Raw genomic sequence first — 9973 nt, 5'->3', positions numbered from 1 at the left:
TTCATATACACGCCCATACAAAAATACGTGTGTGTCTGTGTGTGTGTGTTTTCTCTGCATGTATTTGTTTTGGGAAGTAGTGACACTACATAGTTGCAAGTATTCTGACTTTTGTAAGTATTATTTCCTCATATTCACATTTTTTAAAAAGTCACTCCTAGTGTTTTCCTCTTGGCAAAATATAAATAAGATGAAGACCAAAGTCTGTGCTTGTTAGATATGCATGTTGATAACTTTGAGATTTTAAGAAAAGTGGTATTAATTCTGATAAGGGGTGTTTATGGATGAGGAGGCATTGGGGAGGCCTTGAAAGGCTAGAAGAGTAGGAAAGTGGAACAGAGAATGAATATCTTCCCTGTCATACTTCTCAGACCCATGTGTAAAACTACTCTGCATCTTCATTTTAGAACTCCGAAAATTTCCATCTGAGGTACATCTCTGAAGTGAATTTTCTGATAGCATGTAGCCATGGGGGTGGAAGAGGAAACTGGTCCCAGATCAGAAGAACATTGGTGTGGAGGAGGGTTGGGTGGATGGATGGCTTCTGGTTGGGAATGTTCCATGTCGGCCCTGGTAGGACCATGCAAGCTTGAGAGTCACTACTTTATCAAGAATTCCAGGGCTAAGCCATCACTATAAACTGCTTACAACAAAGAAGCATCTTAAGCAACATTAAATCCATGAACTAGAGATGTTGACTTTGGTGAGATGGAGTTCTGGCAAGTGAGAATAAATTAAGTAGCACCTTTTAAATTCTATTCAACTTACAGTGTTGACTTTAGTTCTGGGTTCACAGGCCTGGAGAAAACACTTTTATAATAGGTTCCCAATTTATCAAGCAGGAATAACGCATTTCAGATGCATACCAAATGGCTCATTACTGCTGACTTTTATTATTTAGGATTCATCCCAGGGATGAAAGCTCCTATTACAATGAATGATGGAACACGATAAATAATTACTTCCCAGCTACTTCGGACAAAATATGTTGGGCAAGTAGCTTTGAAGTCCCATGTCCTAATTTTATTACTTATTAATTTGTGGAAAGTCATTAGGTGTGATGGGCTTCCCTGAAATTAGTGTTATTTAATAGGCCTAATCTGGATCATTTCATTGTTAGTTTTTTGAACTAGCTTTGAAAAGGCCTGAACTGCTGAACTGCAGGGATGATTTATGGCCACATGGAAGTAGAGACATGACCGTGTCAGCCATGGGTCCTGTATCTAAATAATTGGGCATGTGACTCTTTTGTTAATCTCCTCTGTTGGTGAAACATAAGATCGAAAACAGGAAAAACCAAAACCAGCTTCGTTTGTTTCTTTGTTCATCATTTTGTTTCCTGTGCTAGGCCCGTATCTGGCGACTAACTAAGTAACTAACCAACTAAATAAATAAATAAAATATTTTGAATGAAAAAGTCAGTAAAAGGCAAAACCAAACTTATACCATAAAGCTCTATAGCTCTGAGTTCCTGAAGGGACGGAGACAATGGGGGTTAGGTGGGTGGGATTTTCTCACAGCAAAATTCTTATCTTAGGTTAAGGGTGGAACTAGGTGGCAAGCGTAGAGTATGGAGGCAGTAGGGAGGGAAATGATAAATATCTCTCAGAGTTACTGGGTAAGATTTTAACCATATTATTGTCTTGTTGGTACCTCTGACCTACAAGCGATAATGCAATAAACTAGACTAACATACTAGCATTAAAAGTTGATGTATTATTTTTGTTGTATTATAGTCTTGATTAAGCATTGCATTAATTTCAATAACACTGTTCAACCAAGTAAACTACAGAATGTCAGTGGCTTACATCATAGGAGGTTATTTTCTTGCACATAATTCTGCATTGCTATTTTCCTCATTAGCATGTTGGTGTTCTCTCAAGTGACTCAGGGACCCTTGTTCCCTCATCTTGTGACTCCACCATCCTAGGATCTTGAAGTCTCTAACCAGGAGGCAGGCAATGGTGAGAGAGGAGAAGCCCCACCTGCATCTTAGAGTCACTGGCCTTGAAAGGACACCCATGACTTATGCTCCTTTTTTTTTTTTTTTTACAAGAATGTAAACATAGTCACCAATAACCACGAGGAGAATTTTTAAATGCTGTTCTTGCTAGGGTAACTGTGTTTTAAAGGCAGCTTTGGAGTATGGAGTGGGGCTGGGTGGCATGACTATTTGATTACTAGCTAGCTTCCTTTGCTTCATAATCTCACAGTGTTCAAAGGAAGAGTCCTGGTCCCTGACATACATTATTTCACAGAATCCTAAAACCAGTGCTCTGCAATAAGGAAGTTAGTGATATTAAGATAAGGGAATCGGCAAACAAAAAGGTCAATTAACTTGAATATATATAAGAGAGAGAGAGAAAGAGAGAGAGACATATGTCTTTAGATTTTCTTACACTGCTGTTTCCCACAGGAAGCCTTCTGTGCCCTTTGGAATCATCATGGAAGACAATATGACTATGATGCTCACATAAGATTTTGTTATGGGTGGAACTGATGCTTAGTTTGGCTGGTCTTAATAGTTAAGTTAGTGAAGTTCTCATTCCAAACTCCTTCAAAGGTTGAAGTGTGGGCAGCTGGCATGTTTTATGTCCCTTCAATTTTATTTATAATAAAAGAATTTCACTCCCACTAAGAAAGATGGAGGGCATGTGGCTAAGATTTATAGCTTTTGTTAAGCAAGTGCATAAATGGCAATTTTGCTAATAAATTGAAGGAGGATGCTAGTTTAAAGGCTGTTGGTCACGTTGGAATGAATGGGGTTTCCCTGACTTGGTCTAACTGCTGAATAACTAACTCATTGTGGACAAGTTCTTTCACTAAGTAAATTAGAGGAGAAATTCAATTTAATTCTATTTCGTTCAACAAATGTTTATTTAGGGCTTATTGAATATATGGGAGAGAGACTTGAATAAGGAATGATTTCTGTCTGGAGGGACAGACAGTCTAGGAGGTATTATAAGAACATTTTAAAGCACATAGAGCTTACATTATCCGTGGAGTTTATAAGAGGAATACATTACAGCATGGGTAGATGGCGCCACATTAGGTGGGGTGATGACAACAAGAAACCCTCCTAGAAGAAGCAAAATCTAGACATAAGAGCCAGTGACAGTGCAGAATGAAAAGAGATAGAATTTAAGACGGAAACAAGAGCAAGAGAAAAGACATGGGAGGGAGAGGATCAGGAGGCCACCTTATTAAGAGGAAGGAATTTGGGTGGCTGGAGAGGGAGGCATGTGAAAGAGTAATAGGGGACCAAGAGGATTTTAAAAGTTGGTTGTCAAAGAAAAAAGAATGAAGGTCATATCTTCCACCATGAAATGTTTTACATTATTGTTTGGGAAGTCTGAGGGCATCACTGAGTGCACTGAGGATGGTGTCAATGTAAACTGGGGTGTATAGATCTCATGCACTACTTATTTTCTGTCTCATGTGATATGCTGATACTTGGCGTGCAAGAAGGATGATAAAGGTATTGAGATAGCAAACTGAATGTCATAGAATATAAAGAGATCACACATAAAACATAGACCAATGTATTGTTTTGAAGGTTCATTGCATCTTTTCAGAAAACCTTCATTCCCCAACCCCAGTATGTATTATGGGCTTCGAGCTGTTTAGAGGAAGGCTACACCTGGAGATGGAATGTGAAATGGTGAAAGATTTTAACTGGGTGATTTTCAAGTCCTAGTTCCATATGCCTTTTCTAGCCAGTTGTTAAACCATCAATGCCATATCAGTCTGGGTAAGCTGGACTGTGCTGTAGTAACAAATGACCATAATATTCATGGAGGTTGTAGCAAAAAATGGGAGGGGGGAGAAGCCTTCTTTTCCCCATCAAAACAAATAAAAAAACAAAATAAACCAAATGACTCTGAGACTCATTTTCATTTCAGATGATTTAACAATAGGTGTGAGAACTAGGTGTGATTCAACTCCAGTCCAAGGTCTTTTCCCGTTTATATTTTACTGGTCTTGTTAGAAGCAGTCAGCTACTGTAACTGCAAGTCCCCGGGTTTCTGGTCCACATCTATTTCCTTTTTGTTTTTCCTTTTAATTTTTTTACATGCTTTAAGACAGGCCAATTCTTTTCTCAACTCATCTCCTTTTTGTAATAACGTGTCAAATGCAACCAATAAAAAATATCATGTAATATTATGTTTTAATTTCTTTCTTTTCCCCTGGAGATAAAAGTTTATTAGGGACAAGAACTCATATTAAAATCCTTTTTAGACTTCTTGTTTGAACATCATGGCATAGCCGCCTCCTTTATTTTTTTGTTTTGTTTTTGTTTCTCCCTGCTAAGTACAGCTCTAAACCTTGGAAATGGCACAAGTGAAATCTAAAGAAGGATTTTGAATGGTGATAAAAAGATTAAGCTGTTTAGAGACTCCTGGAGTGGAAGAACAGCAACCACGGCAGCAGGGTATTTAGAACCCTGTACTCAAGGGAGAAAGACCACCCAGACCTAGTATTTACAGATCCCCTACTCCAGAAATAGAAGGTAACCCCAGTGGACTCATTCTTTTCCCAGACTGATCATGAGTCCTTTTGACAACACTGGTGAATCTGACAGCAGCGGCAAAGAGGGTTAAGTGGGAGCCCTGCCAGAAAGAAGCAGCCAAGAGAGGTCCTCTCCTCCCCTGCTGAGTCTAAGAACCCTCTCTTCCAACAGGAGACACTTAGGTTGGCTGATGGAGTGGGGAAAAGGCTCAGTCACAGCAAGTGCTGTGGTACAGCAAGCCTCTATTTTCCTCAGTAGCTTGTGGTTCCACCAAGCTGGGGTACGTCAGAGATATCCTACCATAGCTACCACTCAGTGGGAGATGCATCGGGACCTGACCCTTACAGGATCTGCAGGGCTCAGAGGAAGCCCAGCAGCACCAAAAACACCAAGCAAACCAGAATAACCCTGTGGAAGCTCAGAAAATTGTTGTTGGAACAGGAAACTAAGAGTAGAGGGAAATTATCTCAACTTGGTAAAGAGCATATACACAAAATCCTACAGTTCATATTATTTAATGGCGAAAGACTGCTTCCCCTCAAAAAATTAAGAAAAAGACTAGGTATTCATTCTTATTATTCTTATCCATCATGGTGCTAGAAGTTATTTCCAGCCTGTATCATAAAACAATAAAAGGGAAAACATACAGACATAGTGTAAAAGATGAAATCATGGTACCCCTACTTGTAGATGACATAACCGTCTATGGAGAAAATTCTGTGGAATCTATAGAGCACTCCTAGAAGCAACTAGTAAGCCCTGCAGGGTCACAGGATACACGCTTACCACCAAAACCAACCACATTTCTCTCTAGTAATAAAGAATGTGCCATTCACGAAGCAAAATCAATAACACAGTAGTATTTACAACTGCTCCAAAGAAAATTAAATGTTTAGATATATACTTATCAAAATATATGTGCTAAAAATTACAAAATGCTGATTAAAGAAATCAAAGGAGACCTACATAAATGGACAGATCCACTATATATATGAGATGAAGACTCAACATCATAAAGATTTCAATTCTGCACAACATTGACTTATAGATTTAATATAATTCTTAACAAATGCCAAGCAAAAAATTTTGTGAGGACATAGACAACCTTATTCTAACATTTATATGGAAATTCACAAGGCCTGGAATAACTAAAACATTTTGACAAAGAAAGATAAAGTAGAAAGAATTACTCTACCTATTCTTAAATCATGCAATATAGCCATAGTAACCAAGGTAGTGTGATATTGGAGGGGAATAGACACAGTGAAATGGGATAGAATTGAAGATACTAAAATCTGTAAAGAACTCATCAAATTCAACACCCAAAAAACAAATAATCCAGTGAAGAAATGGGCAGAAAACATGAATAAACACTTTTCCAAATAAGACATAGAAATGGCCAACAAATTAGAAGAAACTCAATATCACTCATCATCAGGGAAACACAAATCAAAACCATAATGAGGTATCACCTCATACCACTCAGAATGGCTAAAATTTACACTCAGGAAACAACAGATATTAGCAAGGATATAGAGAAATGGGAACACCTTTCCACTGTTGGGAATGCAAACTGGTATAGTCACTCTGGAAAACAGTATGGAGATTCCTCAAAAAGTTAAAAATAGAACTACTGTATGATCCAGCAATTGCACTACTAGAAATTTATCCGAAGGATACAAAAATGCTGATTCAAACAGGGACGTGTACTGCAATGTTTACAGCAGCATTATCAGCAATAAGCAAATTATGGAAAGAGCCTAAATGTCCATTGACTGATTAATGGATAAAGAAGATGTGGTGTGTGTTTATGTATATATATATTAGAAGCAATATAATATACATATATATAATATATAAATAGAATATTACTTGGTAATCAAAAAGAACATAATCTTTGCAACAATATGGATGGAGCAAGAGTGTATTATGCTAAGCAAAATAAGTCAGTCAGATAAAGACAAATATATGATTACAATCATATGTGGAATTTAAGAAACAAAACAGATGAACATAGGGGAAGGGGAGGAAAAATAAAATAATATAAAAACAGAGAAGGGGCAAATCAGAAGAGGCTCTTCACTATAGAAAACAAATGGAGGGTTGACGGAGGGGAAGTGGGTGGGTGGATGGAATAAATGAGTGATGGGCACTAAGGAGGGCCCTTTTTGGGATGAACACTGGGTGTTATATGTAAGTGATAAATCACTGAATTCTACTCCTGAAACTGATAGTACACTATACATTAACTATCTTTAATCAAAACAAAACAAAATAAAATAAAATAAAACTCAGTAGTACACCAACACAAATATGCTCAACTAGTTTTTGATAAAGGCATAAACACAAAGCCAATTCAGTTCAGGAAGGAGAGATAGCCTGGAGCAATTGGATTTCTATAGGCAATAAAATAAAAATAGAAAGAAAAGAAAAAGAAAAAAGAAAACATAAACCTCACAACTTAAGCAAAATTTGACTCAGAATAGATTACAGATTTAATGTAAAATGAAACAGTCTAAAATACTTAGAAATAAACGTAAGAGAAAGGTTTTAGGGGCTCCTGAGTGGCTCAGTGGCTCAGCACCCAACTCCTGATTTTGGCTTGGGCCATGATCCCAGGATCATGAGATCAAGTCCCACATCAGGCTCTGTTCTGAGTGTGGAGCCTGCTTGGGATTCTCTCTCTCTCCCTTTGCCCCTCTCCCCAGCTCTCTCTCTAAAATTAAAAATTAAAAAATAAATAAATAAAGAGAAAGGTCTTAGGATATGTTGCCAGGCAAAAAATTCTTAGACTCGACACCAAGTGCACAATCCATCAAAGAAGAAAATTGATACATTGGGTCTCATCAAAATGAAATGCATTTACTCTATGAAAACCCCTTCCTTATGTCTTTCCTTGTGCATATCTCCCATCTGGCTCTTCCCATGTTAGGTCCTTTTGTAATAAACTGGTATTGCAGTAAGTAAAATGTTTCTCCGAGTTCTGTGGGCTCTCTAGAAAATTGAGCAAACCCAAAGTGGGGAGTGGTGGGAACCTCTAATCTATTGGCATTACTCAGAAGTACAAGCAATAATCTAGGCTTTTGAATGGAATCTACAGCACAGGAAGCAGTCTTGAAAGACTGAGCTCTCACCTTGTGGGATCTAACTCTACGTCTAGGTAGAGAATGTCAGAATGGAGTTTAGTTGTTGAACAGCACGCTGGTGTTGCAGTTTCCTGGTAGTGTGGGAAAGCTCCCTCCCACACACATATTGGAACTGGGTTTCAAAACGACCATTAAAGATGAACAGACAGCTCACCAAAGTATATATATAGATGGCAAATAAGGGCATGAAAAATGTCCAATGTTATTAGCTATTGGAGAAATGCAAATTAATACCCAAATAAAAAAGAACTACATATCGATGCATGCAGCAGCTTGGATGAACCTCTGGGGAATTATTTTGAGTGAATAAAAAGTCAGTCCCAACAGGTTACATAAGGTATGTTTTTATTTCTAATACCAAAACTATAGAAATGTAAGATGAGTAGTTTCTAAGGGTCAGGGGAAGGGGCTGAGGGGAGTGAGTGTAATATATAAAAGATCAAAGTAGGAGGGTGCCAGGGAGGCTCAGTTGGTTGAGTGTCCAACTCTTGGTTTCAGCTCAGGCCATGATCTCAAAAGTTGTGGGATGGAGCCCCTCAGTGGGCTCTGTGCTGAGTGTGGACCCTGCTTTTGAGTCTCTCTCCCTCTTTCACTCTTTCTGCCCCTCCCCTTGTATTGCAAGTGTGCTCTCTCCCTCCCTCCCTCTCTATCTCAAAATAAATAAACATTTAAAACTATTTTTAAAAAGACGTTTATTGAGCTTATTATCTGCCTTTGAAGGTACGGCAAGCAACAGTTTCACCAAAAGTTTGCTACTGCATAACATGCCTTCTTTTCCTTCCAGCCTTTGATAACTGTGTCCTTAATGCCTCCTTCCCAGCTCCTACATTGTGTATGTGTGTGTGTGTGTGTGTGTGTGTGGTGTGTGTGTGTGTTGTTGCTGCTGTTGTTGCTGTTGTTGTCTTGGCAGTATGCCATTGCTCATGGAAACATGGAAACTCAATGTCTGCTATTCTATACTGACCTTGATGATCCAGGAGCCACCATCTTGAACACTACTGGCTTCTAAGAACAATCAAGCAATGGTTTCTTATGTTTGCCCCGTGGTGGCATGTATCACTTAGGGTTGAGTTTTAAGTCACACATGACCATTTGTCACTCCAAGGAGGCAGAGAAGTCTCCTGCTTCTTTGTGCCTGCAACTAGGAGAATCTGAAACATTCGGTGAATAGCCCATTCACTACCACAAGTATAATCATTTTTGGATGTTTGTGTAGTTTCTGATGTTGACAGCCATTCTAGAGTGTGTTCTTTAACTTACTAGGCCCAGACTTCACTAGGCTAAACTATTTTAACTGAATGTGATGGTGGGAGAAACGCAGAGAACTATAGTAGGTAGTGAAAAAACCAAGAGTCCAGATTAGAACCCATCTTTGAGAAGAATTAACTCTGATCCACAAAGAAGGATAATTAGGAGGTAAACTGAGGCAGGGAATTTTTGGTAATGTATATAAGTGATGGATATGATGGTAGACTGGAAAGGAAGCAGTGGTTTTGATTCCATTGATCAAGTTGAAAAGACACAACATTGGGATTATTTCTCCTTCTCTCCTCCCCCCTCTGCATTTTCTTTATTTATGCACATATACATTTAGTTATATTTGTCAGCACTGCATTTCCTGCCTATAATTTAGTAATACTGAGCAACTTCCAGGTCTTCAAATATATTCTTCTTTCCTTCTCCATGCTTTCCTGAGCTGTTTCACATGTCTGGATGTGCCGGAAGGTGAGTCCTCATGTCTGTCCACTCTCACCAGATTGCATGCTCCTTGTGAGCAGCGATGGTGTTAGGCCCTTCCTGCCCCTTTGCAGGGCTGGGATACTTTGAAAGTATGGAATCACTAGTTGCAGTGTTGCAAAAATGGCTCATCTCACTAGTGATGAAAGAACATGAAGCCAAGCTGTGCCCTACATTTTCTTGTGGATTTCTTGGTGTCTATATTTATCAGCATCTTTACCCAGCCTTCTATGTCCCCATTTGTCATCCCTTCCCTAGCTTTGTCATTAGCTATATTCATTAAACATACAAACAGGACAGTTAGAGAATACCATACATAGAAGAAAGATAATATTTCTTGTTCAGATGTATCCAAGTTAAGACAGAAACAGGAAATCACTTTTATGTGACAGATTTATAGTGTAATATTCCCTTTTTCTAAAAAATATTTCCGGGCAGAACAAACTTCTTCTCTGTAGATGGAATCCTACTGTTATATTTTCTGTGGAAATAAAATTAATGGCTTATAAAAATCTCAGTAAGTGGACAGCAAATGGTGGGGAATGCATAGAGGAATTCTCTTTGGGTGACTCTGAGTAAA

Source organism: Hyaena hyaena, unplaced genomic scaffold (assembly GCF_003009895.1).
Source record: "Hyaena hyaena isolate Hyena2069 unplaced genomic scaffold, ASM300989v1 scaffold_939, whole genome shotgun sequence".
NCBI lineage: Eukaryota > Metazoa > Chordata > Mammalia > Carnivora > Hyaenidae > Hyaena > Hyaena hyaena.
This window is presented reverse-complemented; position numbering follows the sequence as displayed.